General features: G+C 41.2%; 1 protein-coding gene across 2 annotated transcripts in view; it reads right to left on the reverse strand.

Moving 5' to 3' along the window:
- The window catches only part of RBM20 (RNA binding motif protein 20), a 194,595-nt gene that overhangs the window by 147,909 nt on the left and 29,800 nt on the right, over nt 1-16,886 (reverse strand). The window lies entirely within an intron of this gene.

Raw genomic sequence — 16,886 nt, forward strand, 5'->3', positions numbered from 1 at the left:
AAATCAACCAATGTAATATACCACATTCAAAAATTGAAGGAAAAAAACACATGATCACCTCAATTGATACAGACAAGCATTTGATAAAATTCAACACCCTTTAATGATAAAAACAATACAAATAAAAGAAAACTTCTTCAACATGATAAAGACATTTATGAAAAACCCATAGCTAACATCATACTCAACGGTGAAAGATTGAAAGCTTTCTCCCTAAGATGAGGAACAAAACAAAGATGCCTGCTTTCACCATTCTATTTAACACAGTACTGGACATTCCAGCCTGAACATTAGGCAAGAAAAAGAAACAAAAAGCACTTGAACTGGAAAGGAAAAAGTAAAATTATTTCTGCTTGCAGATGGCAAGATCTTATACATAGAAAATACTAAATATTCCATGAATAAAACCATTCATGCTAATCAACAAGTCAGCAAACTTGCATGACACAAAACCAACACACAGAAATCATTTTAATTTCTATACAGTAGCAATGAACAAACCATAAAGTAAATTACTAAAATAATTCAATTTACAGTAACATCAAAAAGAATAAGATACTTAGGAATAAACTTAACGAAGAAGGTGAAAGATCTGTACACTGAAGACTACAAAACATTGCTGAAAAAAATTAAAGAAGACAGAAATAAATAGAAAAACTTTCCATGCCCGTGGATTGGAAAATACAATCATATTGTTAAGACATCAATACTGCTCAAAGTGATCTACAGATTCAATGAAATTTTCCCAATGAAAAAGTTTGGAAGAAATAGAAAAATCCATCAAAAAATTCATATGGAAACTCAAGGGACCCTGAATTGCAAAAAAAAAAAAAAAGGCAGACTAACACTTCTTGATTTCAAAACTTACTACAAAGCTATAGTAATCAAATTATGCTGGCCTAAGGTCAGACATATATCCCAAAGAAATAAAACAAGGAAAAACTCACATCTACGGAGGAAAGGCCATCTTTTCAATAAATAGTGTTGGGAAAACTGGAAATCCACATGCAAAGGAATGAAGTTAGACCCTTACCTTATACAACATACAAAAATTAACTCAAAATGGTCAAAGATCTAAACTTAAGCGCCAAAACTATAAAACTCTTAGAAGAAATCATAGGGGAAAGCTTCATGACACTGGATTTAGCAATGATTTCTTGGATATGACACCAAAAGCACAAGCAACAAAAGAAAAAAAAAATAGATAAACAGGACTTCAAAACTTAACTATTTGGAACACTGAAGGATCTCATCAACAGAGTGAAGAGAAAACCCACAGAATGGAAGAAAAGACATGCAAATCACATAGCTGATAAGTGATTAATATGTAAAATATATAAAGAAATCCTACAATTCAACAACAAAAAACAAACAACCCAATTCAAAAATGGGCAAAGGACAGGAAATTCCCTGATGGTCCAGGGGTTGGGACTCTGCAATTCCACTGCAGGGGGCATGGGTTCAATTCTTGGTAAAGGAAACAGGACACCACGTGACATATGGTGCAGACTAAAAATTTTAAAAATTAAAAAACAAAGTAGATGAGATGCTATGCTTCTAAAACAAATGGGCGAAGGACTTGAATAGAATTTCTCCAAAGAAGATTTGTAAGTGGCCAATAAGCATGTGAAAAGATACTGAATATCATTAGCCACTGCTCCATGCATGCTCCCTCAGTCTTGTCTGATTCTTTGCAACCCGTGGACTGTAAGCCGCCAGTCTCCTCTGTCCATGGGATTTTCCCAGCAGGAATACTGGAGTAGGTTGACATGCCCTCCTCCACGGAATCTTCCCGATCCAGGGACTGAACCCAGCTTTCCTGCATCTCCTGCGTTGCAGGCAGAGTCTTTACTGCTGAGCCACTGGGGAAGCTGTCATTAGTCATTAGAGAAATGCAAATCAAAACCATAATGAGATACCATTTCATACTCACTAGGATGGCCATAATAAAAAACAAACAAGCAAGCAAAATAGCAAGCATTTTTTGAGGATGTGGAGAAATCAGAATTCTTGTTCATTGCTAGTGGGAATGTAAAATGGTATAGCCACTGCAGAAAATAATTTGGCAATTCCTCAAAAATCTTACCATAGAATTATATGATCCAGCAATTCCATTCCTAGGTATATACCCCAAAGAACTGAAAGCAGGAACCCAAACAGATGCTTTTACACCAATGATCATGGCGGTGTTATTCACAATAACCAAAACATAGAAACAACCTATGTGTTCACCAACAGATGAATGGATAAACAAAACACATACAAGGCACATACAATGGAATAGTATTCAGCTGAAATATGTAATGAAATTCTGACATATATGCTAGGTAACATAAGCCAGATACAAAAGGACAAACACTATCTGATTCCACTTATATGAGATACCTAAAATGGGCAAATTCATATAGACAGGAGGTAAACAAGAGCTTACCAGAGGTTCGGGGAAGGAAGGAATGGAGAATTACTGTTTAATGGGTTCAGAATTTCTACTAGGGAATGATGAGAAGTCCAAGAAATAGTGTGGATAGTTTATAACATTATAAACGTATGTAATGCCACTGAATTGTACAGTTAAGAATGGTTTTGTTAAATGGTTATGGGCTTCCCTGGTGGCTCAGAGGGTAAAGCATCTGCCTGCAATGCAAGAGACCCGGGTTCAGTCCCTGGGTCGGGAAGATACCCTGGAGAAGGGAATGGCAACCCACTCCAGTACTCTTGCCTGAAGAATCCCATGGATGGAGGGCTACAGTCCATGGGGTTGCAAAGAGTTGGACACAACTGAGCGACTTCACTTTTTTTCTTTCTTTTATGTTATGTATATTTTGCCGCCAAAAAAAATATAATGGCCTTAGTTGTTCATTTGAAATTGTTCATTTCCAGGGTAGAAAATAACTGATATCACTCAGTATATTGAGCTGGAAACCCTATTTAAGTATTTTTTTAATACCCATCACATCTGGAAGCATTTAAAATGATGTAACCTCTTTCCTGAGGGACACAATTTGACATTCAGATAAAAAGCCCGTTCTAAACATTTCCAATCCAAAACCTTCCCTGTCCCTTTGATTGTGTCACAACTTCTTCATGTACCAAAAACACTAAGGAATAACAACAAAGTAATAGGCCTTATACACTATGTCTGTTGTCACTAAATGCACAAAACACCATCATTGTGAGGCCAGACCCTACACTGTGGGACTACAAGCAATGGAAACAAGGCTCTCCATGGAATATCACTTAAGCTCCTGAGACTTTTAAAGACCCACTACCAGCACAGAACAATATCGAGGATTTCCAACAAACAGGGTGTAAGATAGTTATACATGATTTTAATGTGAAATACAATCAGCTACCCTGTCAGAAGCAAGCAGTTTCTCTGATGCTCCCACCCCATGGGACCAGGGATCTCAATTCTCAAGAGAAGCTGGAATTCTGGATTTCCTCCTCTCTCTGAGTGTACAGTCTCTCTTCATGGCACTGATTAGCTGTTATCTCTCCATGTGTTTCTTTGTTCATGTCTGCCTCCCAGAAGCTAAGCTCCAAGAGGGTGGCTTTTTCTCTCTTGTTCACCTCCTGCCTCCCCAGGACTTGAACAGAGCCTAACGCCTAGGAGCCTTCAGTCAACGTGCTCTGAATCAAGAGGGTCCAAATGTTGGGCTGGATGATGGAACGTTGTGGTGGTGGGAATGTTCTGTATCTTGACTGTATCAACATCCTGACTGTGATATTGGACTGTAGTTTTTGAGATGTTACCACTGAGGGAAATGGAATGAGGGTCTTTATGTATTATTTCATACAACTGCATGTGAATCTACAATGATTTCAAAATAAAAAGTTTAATTTTAAGAACCTTATGAAAATTTAAGCAAATAACACAAATGCTTAAAAGATATTCTATAAAATACCTAATCAGTATTCTTCAAAGATATCAGGGTATGAAAAATAAGAAAAGACTAAGAAGCTGTCATAGACTAGAAAAGATCAGAGAGACAAGACAACTAAATGTCACGTGAGATCCTGGACTGAATCCTGGAACAGAGAAAGGATATTAGTGTGAAAACTGAGGACATTTGAATAATGTCTATAATTTAGTCAATAGGACGGTAAGTTCAGACATTTGAATAATGTCTGTAATTTCGTCAATAGGGTGGTACCCAATGCTATTTTCTTAGTTTTGACAAATGTAAGCTGTTAACGTTAGGGAAAGCTGGGTGAAGGCCATATGGAAACTCTCTGTACTATCTTTGCAACATTTTGTTAAATCTAAAATGATTCCAAAATAAAAATTAATTTTTAAAAAATGTATTGTTGGAAGAAAAACATCTGATAATGTACCAGGTAGTTAACTGAAATTACAGCTGCTAATTTTTCAGATAAAATCATGCAAATTTAAGCAATAAAAATCACTGGAGAAGACCCTGATGCTGGGAAAGATTGAGAGCATAAGGAGAAGGGAGTGACAGAGGATAAGATGGTTGAATGGCATCATTGACTGGACATGAGTTTGGGCAAACTCAAGGAGATAGTGAAGGACAAGGAAGCCTGGCATGCTGCAGCCCATGGGGTCACAAGGAGTCAGACATGACTGCGTGACGAAACAACAACAAGAAGCAATAAAAACATTAGGTGTCTACTCTTGTAAACAATTACCCTGTGATTTGAATCCACAATGCCTCATCCAAAATCCTTGTGACCAGATTTGTTTTGGAATTTAGAATCTACTTGATTTCAAAGAAGAAACATGATGTGTCCTGTTCATGAAACCCCAGTGGGGTCCAGGAAGCAGTTTATTATCAAACACATGAAAAATTCTTTAGCAAGATGCATGAGCAGTCACACCTGCAGGGTAAGTGAAGACCACCAACAACCACCATTCTTTTGGGTAAGATTTTGTTGCCTAAAAATTTTGCTAAAAACTTGCAGTTTTCAGAGCTATTTGGATTTTAAAGTAGCAGACAGGAGGCTACAGACTGGATTAATAGGATTCCAAATAAATAAAATTTTGTCCTTTAAGGGACTTCCCTGGTGATCCAGGAGTCAAGACTCCACACTTCCACTGCAGACGTGCAGGTTCGATCCTTGGCGGGGGAACTAAGAGCCCGCATGCAGCATGGCATGGCCAAAAAGTTTTTTTAAAAAAGAGAAAGAAAAGAAAAAGTAAAAGTTAAACAATGAAAAAGTTTTGACTTTTAATGGTAAACTTTCAAATTTCTAAAAAGTATTACCATCTCAACTCTTTTTTCCTCTCTCCCTCCCTTTCCCACTTTTTCCCTACATTTAGGAGTTGCATTCAAGCCCCAGGGTGGCTTCTAGAATGTTGATAACATTAAAAATACATCTCAATCCATAGCTGGTTACAAGTGTGAGAATTCAATGAGCTATGCACATATGATTTGGCCACTTTTCTGTGTGTACATTAAATGTTGACATTTTTTTTTTCAAAAGCAGAAGTCAACAGAATTAAATTCAAAGTCGCCAAATGCTAATGCTGCAAGAAATCTTCTCTCATTGAACATAGGCAGTCCCATTTCCTGGTTCCACAGTCCCAGAGTGGTGAAGCGAGCTGACCAAGGTCACACAGCAATGCCGCGGGAGAGCTAAGACTCCCAGCTCAATCCCTACTTCAGGGTTCTATCTGTTATGCAAAAACACGAGATTTCAGTTTCAAACATTTGTTCTACAATATGTGTTACTAATTAACTGGGAAAACTTGTAATATCATCACATTGGAGTTAATACCAAAACATTTTTTGCTCATTTAGATTTATTTTTTCCCATGAAATTACTGAACTGAAGTCTGGATCAGATGTCCCCATATAATTTGGTGTAACTATGCTTCCCTCTAATAATGTGGAAAACCATCAATGACCATAAATACAATTTAAGTGTTTTGTCACATCATCCAACTTAATTATTTGGCTATAAATGTAATATCACGGATGACTTAAATCACATTGATTGGGCTCATCACTAAAAAAACCAAAACACCCTCTGGTTAACTAGGACATTTGGAGGATGGAATGGGAAACATGATTTGGGGGCCTGTGATTTATCTTACTACTTTCCTGATTGGTACCACATGACTCAGCTTTTCCTTTCATTGCATTTACGATCTTGCTTTTGACAGTTTTACAATCTTGCTGTACGCAGTACACTGCAGCAGTCCTAGAAAAAGCACTGAGCTCAAACGGACACAATTTAATGATTTCTTCCTCTAGAAAAATAAGTGATCTAAAAAAGATGCATAGACACAGAAAATTCCAAATGCCAGGCATCTATAAAAACCTAGTTCTTTCTGATGGAATCATAATTTCCATAAAAGAAAACTAGAATCAAATCAGAGGTTCTCAACTGAGCTTCGGGCTATGACCCTCTGATATCAATGCTAAACTCGTGTGTGTGTGTGTGTGTGTGTGTGTGTGTGTGTGTGTGTGTGTGTGTGTGTGTGTGTGTGTGTGTGTGTGTGTGTGTGTGTGTGTGTGTGTGTGTGTGTGTGTGTGTGTGTGTGTGTGTGTGTGTGTCTGGAAAGAAAGCCCATACAACTGACTCTCAAATGGAGCCACAACCTTAAATAAAGGAAGGGTGAGGAGGAGACTCGCTAGCTACTATAAATACCAAAAAGTGAGGTTTGGACATGAGACCCCTCGTTTCTATTGCAGGTTTTATGAAATATCTGAAGAGCCTCAAGAATGCAGTATATAGCACTGTATTGTAGACCATGTAGCAGCTCTGTGAGGCAGGCGGGGAGACCTGGTTCCGTTTTGAGGATGAGGAAACTAAAGAGCTTTTTTAGCTCCGTGGCTAATAGATGTGGATGCAAGATGATGGGAATTCAGACATCATTTAAACCAATCAATCCTCATCAGAGCTACCTGCACATTTATGTTAAATTATAGCTGAGGAGCTAAGTGTTTCCATCACATCAGACTGCACCACTGTTTTTAAAACAAAACCTTACACTATTTAAAGTACTACAGAAATGCAATTTTCAGTGCATCAATTTTAATTTGTGTTTTATACAGCATGCAAAAAACAAAACAAAGCCTACCTTTCTTATCACCTCCATCCCTCTTCCATCCTCTCCCTCTACCCAAGGCTACCCCAAATCCAACTTTTATTTTCCACTTTCCTTCCAGCCATCCCCTTTCCAAGCACTAAATCCAAAGGTAGAAATGTCTCTCTCTATGTGCACTTTCCAAACCAGAAGTGGGGTGTCTTTTCCTCCCACCCTCCCAGAGGTCTCCCTTCACCTCTTTACCTCTTGTTGTGAACGACTGGGGACTTGCTAACCAAAATAGAAAAGAAAAGTGCATTCCATCGCCCCTTCCTATCTAGGTGTTTAAATGCCAGAGCTATCTTCCAGCTACCCTATGACCATCCCGCACACGGACACAGCTGTCAACAGAAGAACAGAAAACAAGAAAGTCCACGTGAGTTTGACCTGACAGAAGACAGGTTTGTCACCAGTCTCCAAGTCAAAAATAGATCACCCACCGCTCAGAAGGGCACAAGGCACTTTTCCACTCTTATCTCAGCAGCCTCCAGCAGTTAGGTGAAATGCGCTGAGCACTTGATGGAATGAAATGTACAATCAGCGATATGCTTTCGAAATAACTCCTCTTTGACAGGCCCGCCAAGGACACGAGGACAACGAATCTGTAAGGTCGCAAGTGACAGCACTGAGTTTCCACTGTGACCACAAACCCCAGAACGGCCAGGAGTGGCCCACACGACGTCTTTCCCAAACCTACAGCTGGTTCAATCACCTCACTTTACAAACAGCGTCCCCAGTCTGCACTTCATTTCAGACTAAAGGGCAGATCCAGGAATCTGTGCTAGAGCTTTTGTGAATTTATTCCCTTCCCGAGATGTCAGGAGCTTCCACAGTCATACACAGATGTCACCAGAAGTTCTTTTGTCTCCTTCACGTTATTTTTGTTTTAGAGGCCCTGAGCTTCAAGGAATCTACATCTGACTCACGCGTGTGACTTTACTAGGCTGCTTCATAGACATTGATAAGAATATGTGGTGACAAAGTCTATGATTCCCTTTGATAAATGTTTAAAAAATTAATATCTTGGCTTTTCATCCAATCCTACAATCAGGGAAGATGAACAACTTATGGAGAAATGGCATGCCAGAGATCTGGATGCATTTTCTCAGTACTAGTGGGAACACGCCTAAACTTCCCCAAGACTATGGAACACACAACTTTTTACACCAAAGAAGGTAGGACTTAAGCTATAGTTTTTAAGGCTCCATGTTTTAGTGAATTTTGTCCAGGACAACATCAGAAGCACCCAAATTTCTTTCCCTTTCTTCACTCCAAAAATGTCTTGGGCAAATGAAAATTCTTTTCTGTGTGTGTGTGTTTTTTTTTAATTGATACTGTAGGAGGATTTTTTCTACAAATTTCTTTAAAAGCTGAGCTGATGTAACTTTTTCCCCCAAAATTAATTAGTTCAAAAATCTCTGTCACAGGACGTGCCTTGATTTTTCTCTCTTCTTTCCATCATCACTGACCACGGAGCCCTAAGTAGAGACCATTTTCTGAACTCACCTAAAGGACCTACAAAAATGGAACAGTCACACCCACTGCTCTTCAGTTAATCTCTTGTATGATTATTAAAGGAATGATTTTTATAGGAAAAAACAGAAGTTTCTCCTATTTTAGAAAGCTGACTCAACATACTCATTTTGTGTTGAAAAACAGATCGGACAGCCTGTTCTCTGGAAACCTGTTTGACTTTCTAAGGGCTTCCCTAGTGGCTCAGTAGTAAAGGATTCACTTGCAATGCAGGAGATGCAGGTTCAGTTCCTGGGTTGAGAAGGTCCTCTGGAGAAGGAAATGGCTACCCACTCCAGCATTTTTGCCTGGAGAATTCCATGGACAGAGGAGCCTGGCGGGCTACAGTCCATGAGGTCACAAAAAGTTGGATATGACTGAGCAATTAACACTTTCACTTCACTTTGGGCTTTCTAGTGGAGGCAAAATAATTTAAGATGACATTTTACTTTAATCTAGAAACAAGCACACAAAAGCAAGGAAACTCTATTTACTTTAAACTCTGTTCCTAAGCCAGATTTTTCACCCTTAAAGTTTTCCAACAAGTACAGTAAAAGGAAAGTACTTTAAGAGTCAGAAGGGAGGGAGAATTAGTAACTTGGACCACACTCACAATTCAAACCTGATCTAGAATGCACCAGAAAATACTCCAAACTCCTCCTTCAACAAGATTAATGAAAACCTGTTGCCAGCTCCCAACCAGCTTCAATTGCCCCAAGGTGCACATTCCCAGTGCAACTCAACCAGCTGTGCAATACACTCAGAATGTAAATTTGGCCAGCACTTTGGGCTGAAAAATGAAACTGCCTCTGCCACTGACAAGTTAACGAAAGCAAACCTATTAGGTCTAGGGCCACCAGATGTCCACAAAGCGGAAGTTAGGTAGAATAAAGCCAACAATTAAATCAAGAGGATGGCCAAGAATTAGATGAGACCAGAGAAATCCAAAAGAGGACACACTTGCAACTACTTCAAAAATCATGATCATCCTAATCCAAAATACAGAAGAAATAGCTACGAGTCCACACTGATATAAAGGAAGAGCTTTTCTTCACAGAATTCCAATTAATAAACGTAGAAGAAATGAGTGAAATAGAAATTCGCCATTAGAACACCACAGAGATAATTGTTACAGGCAAGATCCACTGATGGAAGCTAAAATGAGCAGATGAAAGTTTGAGGAGAAACAGGACATTTGCATAATCTTAGAGTATCTGCCTTGAGTGAGCGTGAAGCCGCTCCGTCGTGTCTGACTCTTTGCGATCCTATGGACTGTAGCCTACCAGGCTCCTCCATCCAGGGGATTTTCCAGGCAACACTACTGGAGTGGGTTGCCATTTCCTTCTCCAGGGGATCTTTCCCGACCCAGGAATTGAAGCCGGGTCTCCCACATTGCAGCAGACGCTTTACCATCTGAGCCACCAGGGAAGCCCTTGAGATATTTTTAATTACACAGTAAGGGAAGGGGGGAGATAACTATTAACTTTACAGTTAATGCCACTTTAACCAAGTGACTAAGAGGTCACTGAGATGGACACAACCCTTCTGTGGGATTCCCATTTAAAAATGTCTAACCTCAATCAGATCATGAGAACCCATCCAATGAACTCAAACAGAGTCCTTCTACAACAGGGGTTGCAAACTTCAACCTGAGGGCCTAACCTAGGCCTCTGCCTATTTTCATAAGTGAAGTTATGTTGATGAACTCATTCATTTTCATAGTGTCTAAGGCTGCTTTGGGGTTACAACCATAAAGCTGAGGATTTACAACAGAGACCATACAGCCTGCAAAGTCTAAAATATTTACTATTTGACCCTTGACAGAAAACCTTGTGTTTTAAAAAGGACACCTCAAAAGTGAAAGGCAAGGCAAGAGTGAAGAACTGTCACACACTGGAGTAGACTACAGTTTTTTGTTCAGTCACTCAGTCGTGTCCAGCTCTTTGCAACCCCATGGACTGCAGCTTGCCAGCTTTCCCTGTCCTTCACTATCTCCCTGAGTTTGCTCAAACTCATGTCCACTGAGTCGATGATACCATCCAAGCAGAGATATCACAATTAAATGCCATGTGGGACCACCCTGTTTAATATCCTGGAATAGAAAATAACATTCGTGGAAAAGCTGCTGCTGCTGCTGCTAAGTCGCTTCAATCGTGTCCAACTCTGTGTGACCCCATAGACAGCAGCCCACCAGGCTCTGCCGTCCCTGGGATTCTCCAGGCAAGAATACTGGAGTGGGTTGCCATTTCCTTCTCCAATGCATTAAAGTGAAAAGTGAAAAGTGAAAGTGAAAGTGAAGTCGGTCAGGCGTGTCTGACTCTTCCCAACCCCATAGACTGCAGCCTACCAGGCTCCTCCGTCCATGGGATTTTCCAGGCAAGAGTGTTAGAGTGGGTTGCCATTGCCTTCTCTAGCTGCTAAAATTTAAAAAACAACAACAACAAAAAAAAAAACCTTTGCAATTTGGTTTCAAATATTGTACCAAGATTCCTTTCTTGGTTTTGATAAATGGACTACGCTTATGTAAGTAGTCAACACAAGGGGAAGCTGGGTGAAAAGTATACAGGAATTCTCTGTGCTGCTTGCTATTTTTGCAGATTTTCTGTAAGTCTAAAATTATTTCAAAATAAAAAGTTAAGAAAGAACTGCGATGACCTCCTCAGCCTGCTATGAGGCTGAGGGAGCGGCAGCAGCCGTCTTGAGGCCGGCATCATCTTCCAAAGTTTGTCTTTATGGGGCTTAAAGGCAACTGTGAAAATAATTCCAGTGTCACTGGCACTTCATGCCAGTGGCCTGAAGGGAGACAGGATTAGCAGAGAGTACTCCTGCTTCAACCAATACTGCCTTTAAAAATATATTCTAGCTTGGGGATTCCTGTCCTGAAATACAAAGTACTGAATAAAAGGATGAACTAAGACATCTAAATTTCTCCCATGAGGTCTGTCGGAGCCTATAACCAGCTCTAACGAGCTATAACAAGTAGGTGGACAGGAAGACTGTCTTGAAAGAGTCCAGGGGGTTAGGTTGGGTGCAGACCCCACTGCCAAGCACCCTGGTCTGACAGCAGGGGGAGACAGCGTGCTCCTGGGTTGCTCGGCTAGTTCTGTCATCAGTTGCTCAGGCAGCCGTGACACAGCAGTGAAATGCCTTCAGCAGAGATGTCCCTTCTTCATTTACTCAAGGGCTGAGCCCTGTGGGGCTAGCAAGGAGCTTGAGGCTAAGGACCTCTGCTTCTCTCCCATCAAGCACCTTGCCCTGGGCAAAAACAAGCCACAGAGTCGGGATTTGTCATGAGTTTCAACAAGTCACACTATAATTATGCCAGAATAGAGAGAGAGACAGTTAGAGACTGCCAGAAAGACGTGGCAAAAAGAAGCTAAGGGGAGCAGGGGTGGGGAGCCGGGGGGAACACACAGGAGGAGTGGCAAGGATAAGTGTGAGTGCAGCTCTTCCCTGCAAGGACCCTCAAAGACCTCCTGTCTCCCCTGCTTAACCTTACTGATCAGCCCCTGAGTAAGCGGATGAAGCTGGGCGGAGGGGAAGGTCCAGACAAACCGGGCCAAGTCCATCACGTGGTCCCCAAGTGCCCTGGGCTCCCAGGTGAGCTGCCGCTGTGACAAGCACCCTGGGACAAAGTCTCGGAGCCTGGACTGGGGCACCCTTTGTGTCAGCCCCGGAGCTGGCCAGACACCCTTGGCAGATGATGGTGCCTGGCCGAACCTCTGCCCCGCGAAGGCCGGCCATCGATTCCTGAGCGCCTGCACTCGCTGAGAGCGCCCCGGTGGGGCCTGGAGAACCGGGCTCCGGGCGCCTTTTCAGCTGACGGTGCTCCTCCTCCCCGCCTTGAGAGAAATGAACCCCTGGAGTGGGGAAAACCAGGCCAGGGCCGGTGCCATGTGGAGAAGGAAGAAGAGGCGTTTTATGAATGGGCCATCTGGACAGGAAAACAGCTCTTCGGGCCCTCCCTGGGCGGGGCTGTCCCTCCTCCCTCTGGAAATTCTTTCAGCCCCATCTGCTCGGAAGGAGGCAACACACCCCGGGAGCAAACCCACCACCCACTCCCCAGCTTCCGCCCCCACCAGGAACATTCCAGTGGTTTTGCCAAACAAACTAATTGCTCTCCCCCAGGCCGGCCTGCGTGACAACAGGTGCCCGGCTCCAATGCCACCACTCAGTTTCTGGATTTTATTCTTGTTAACTGGCCTATATGATTGTTTTTAACATCATTTAAAAACAGATCTGCCTTACTATGCCCTTGCCTGGAAGCCTCAGAGGAAGAGGCTAGGGGGGCAGGGTCAGTGGGGAGATGAAATTGAGATGGAAATGTCCTCCAACTGCCTCTGGCCTGAGCCGGCAGGAGCTGTGAATGACAATCACCAAGTGAATGACTCGGTGGCCATCTGCGGGCCAGGCCTGTCTGTCTGGATGGGAAGCGTGTCTGCATGTGCCTCAGTCCGTCAGGGCAAGAGAAACAGACCTGCCTTCCAGCCTCAGCCAAGCCCTCTCTCGGAAAACAGCTACGCTGCAGATGGACACACCTCCAACCTTCCTCTTTTACCTGCCCAGTCCTACCACCTGCACCTTGGAGAGGATCTAAGCGCTCACAAAGCACGTCCACATAATCACATTTGACTTTCCAAACAATCCCATGAGGCAGGCACCGCAGGCAGGACGCCAAGACACAGGAGGTTATGTGATGTGCCCAACTGGAAAACTGCAATAACTGAAGCCATTATAAACATTAATTAGAAAAATGTCAGCAATGATGGACACTTATCAGGAAGAACATTCATGAGGAAGAGACAAGTGTTTATAGATGAGAAATGGAGGCTCCATTTCATTGATGTGAAAACCAAGGCTCAAGAAGGCCAAGTTTTCTGCTCAAGTCCACATAGCTACCTAGCATGATTTTCTGGATTTGGACCCCACAGCCTGCAAACCGACCCACTGTGGAGCCCTCCCGTCTCTGAATTTGGGCTGCAGCCAAGCACGAGCTCATTTGTGCTCTGGGCCTGAATAAGCACAAATTAAGTCATTCCAGGAGTCCATGGTATTGTTGAGCCTGGAACTTTCTGGTCCAGAGCTCCCTCTGCTGCACCACACCATGAAAATGTCACGTCTTGATTAAGCATAAAGTGATTCTACCCGAACATTCTTCTATTGCCCATTTCTTCTAAGATAAAATTTGGATCTAGGAAAACCCTTTAAGGCCATCAAGCTCAACCCCTTTGTATTCCAACTCTTCTAGTCTCAGCGAAGCCAAACTCCTTGAATAAAGGAGATACAGCAGAACGCAGAGAAGACCCCACATCCCCCTGGCCTTACAAGTTCAAGCGTGATTTCCGAAACAAAATTGCACCAGAAATAAACAGTGAGGGGGAGTCACCCAATCAGACGTTTGCCATGGTGGCCCTGACTCAGGAGGTCCATTCTCCAGTGAGACTGCAGTAAGTACGAGGCTGTTTTAACTAAAATGAACCAAATTATGAGACGATTCATTGCTTATGGTCTCAGCATGGCTCAAATGTGTCTTGAATTCATTAGTGACCCCTTCATGGCCAATTAATGGCAACTTGATATATTTAAACACCTTGACATCACATCTTTTGCATAATCATTCTTAACCTTTGCTCTTTGTTTAGGCTTTTATAGAAACTTTTTTTATACGAATAAACTTTTTAGTTTTAGTTCCCCTAGCTCTATTTTCCCACTTTGGGTAGAAAGAACTCCTTTCTCTTCCTTATTTATGCTTTTATAGTTATCTGTATTTTTTTTGTTTCTGTTTTCTTCATTAGACTGTAATTTCTACCCATAAGGCCCACACCTGTTCTGTTCATCACTTCACATCCACAATAGCACCCAGCATTAGTAGGTGTTTGATATATACTTCTCTTAGTTGAATGAAGTGTCTGATGTGTTAGACTGGGAAGCACCAGCCTCTGTAGAATGTGAACCCCCTTTTCTTAAAGCAAAACAGTTCAGAAAACCATTATTTTACCAACCAGGTTGACATCAGTACTTTTCAATGGTCATCCATCACATGAAGACATGCAATGTGAGATATATGTTCATCAAAATAACCAACCATTTCAGACCCTCATTTTAAAATGCACCAATCAGGAAAACTAGAATATGAAAAACTGGGCAACATTGCAATTTTTCCAAAATTTACCCCTTAGCACCAAATAGATCCAGCAGATAACAATCTGACTCTAGTCATACTTGAAAACATAAAAATTCTAAAGTGAATCTGCAGAATTTTTAATAAAGTTTCTAGAAATGTTGACATTTATTTTTCTATAAATTTTCAGCAATTTCTTTCTACAGAAATAAATTTTCTATAGAATTTTAATAAATTTTTTTCTAAAATTTGTAGAAATTTTAATAAATTTGCACATTTTCAGAAACACTACATATTTTTGGCACTGCAGTCCACGGGGTCGCAAAAAGTTGGACACGACTTAGCAACTGAGCAACAACATATTTTTTAGCATTTATTTCCCTTTATACCTTCTTGCATTCCCAAATTTCAAAACCAATAGTGGATTAAGAGCAACAAAGAATGTCAGGTAGTTATAAAGAAACCAAGGTGGGTTATACCCAGCGCACAGAAACAAGAAACAAATAGATGTGTGTAACCAAGGAGATTGAAAATCAGAAAAAAACTAGAAACTGTTCTTTTTGTGTAGTCCCTTACATTGTGGCTTTTGAAATTCTCAGAGGAAGTAATGTTAAGAAAAACACAGAACATCAGAGAGGAAAACTACCATGCGGACAGTGTGAAATGTGCAGACACTCAACAGGAGAAGCACTGAGTACTCTTTCTCTACCAATTCTGAGAGTCTTATTTCTAAACAATGTTTCATCTTAGTCCATGGCTTTTCTCCTACTGGGTTGTTTTTTTTTTTTCCTTTAAATATTTTGTTCAAATGTCTCTGTCTTAGTTATAATTATTCCATGCATCATTTAACTTTACAGACAATTAAATATGCTTTCAAATTTAATTGCTTTCAAATGCTTTCAAAACTTTCAAATATTTATGGTTCTTTCTAAGAGGCAGGCCAATTATCTGCGGTCAAGCACCATCAGGAAGCAGGAAGCAGCAGAGAAAGGACACTGGTAATTTCAGCAGATCCCAATTTCAGCCCATGGAATGCACAATTGGCACCAGACTATGTGCCAAATTTCACTACAATGGCAATGTCCTGGTTTTACCCTCCAAGTTTCAGAGGACAAAGGGAAATGCAGTCAGTTCATGGAATAATGCAGAACCACATCTGGAATTTATAGTCCATTCCTGGAACACCCTGGCAGAAGGAATCCAGCATCTGGTGTCTGTGTTGGCTAATTATTATTGCAAATGACACCAAATAAATTCTACCTGAATCATGTCTTACCCTTATTCCTTCTTCTCAGAGGCTTCTTTATAGAGGTATATTCTGCTAGATGATTTTACATACATTATCTCATTTAACCCTCCCAACAACCCTGAAGTAAGCATTATTATTATCCTTTCTTTATAAATGATGAAATCCAGGATCAGGGAAATAACTTGCAAGGTTACAGTTAATAAGCAGCAAAGCCAGAATGTGAGCCCAGGTCTGTCTGACTTGAAATGCTGATCTCCTCCAAAAACCCAAGGGAGGATGTGGGGAATGGGGGCCAGTGGCAGGGGGGAGACCTTGTTAATCTGATCAAGGGCTCTGAACTATTACTAAAAGGCCATAATATATTATGGTGAAAATACAGGCTGAAACCAGGCTGCCTGATTCAATTCATCTGAACCCCACCTCTATCCAACCCCAGCTGGAAGTTACTTAACTTTTCTACATCTCACTTCACTGTAAAGTAGACATATTAGTGATTGCTTCATAAGGCTGTTCAAGGATTAAATAAGATAACACATGTAAAATCCTGGGAACCATATAGCAAGCACAAAATAAAGGCTAGCTGCTAACACTACACTATTGATGACGATCATGGGCATTTCAAGGATCAGCCTTTCTTCCCGACCTTGGGCTCCTCCCAAACCTACACCCACCATCCTATCTAACCTTATTTATTAATTTTTTATCTTAAAGCCTTAAGCAGTATCAATCTTAATGCCCACACTTGCTATCAGCTTAATATGCTGGCTTCCTTTACACAATTTACGCCAGCAAGGGAACTGGTTGCTTGTTTCTGCCCCCTCCTGCTGCAATTAGGGCCCCACTAAAGCCTTGCCTAAATTTCTTGTCTGGCCTCTTTATCAATTTCTGTTGGTTAAGAAAGGCTTCCCTAATAGCTCAGTTGGTAAAGAATCTGCCTGCAATGCAGAAGA

This window comes from Cervus canadensis, chromosome 8 (genome assembly GCF_019320065.1).
Source record: "Cervus canadensis isolate Bull #8, Minnesota chromosome 8, ASM1932006v1, whole genome shotgun sequence".
Taxonomy (NCBI): Eukaryota; Metazoa; Chordata; class Mammalia; order Artiodactyla; family Cervidae; genus Cervus; species Cervus canadensis.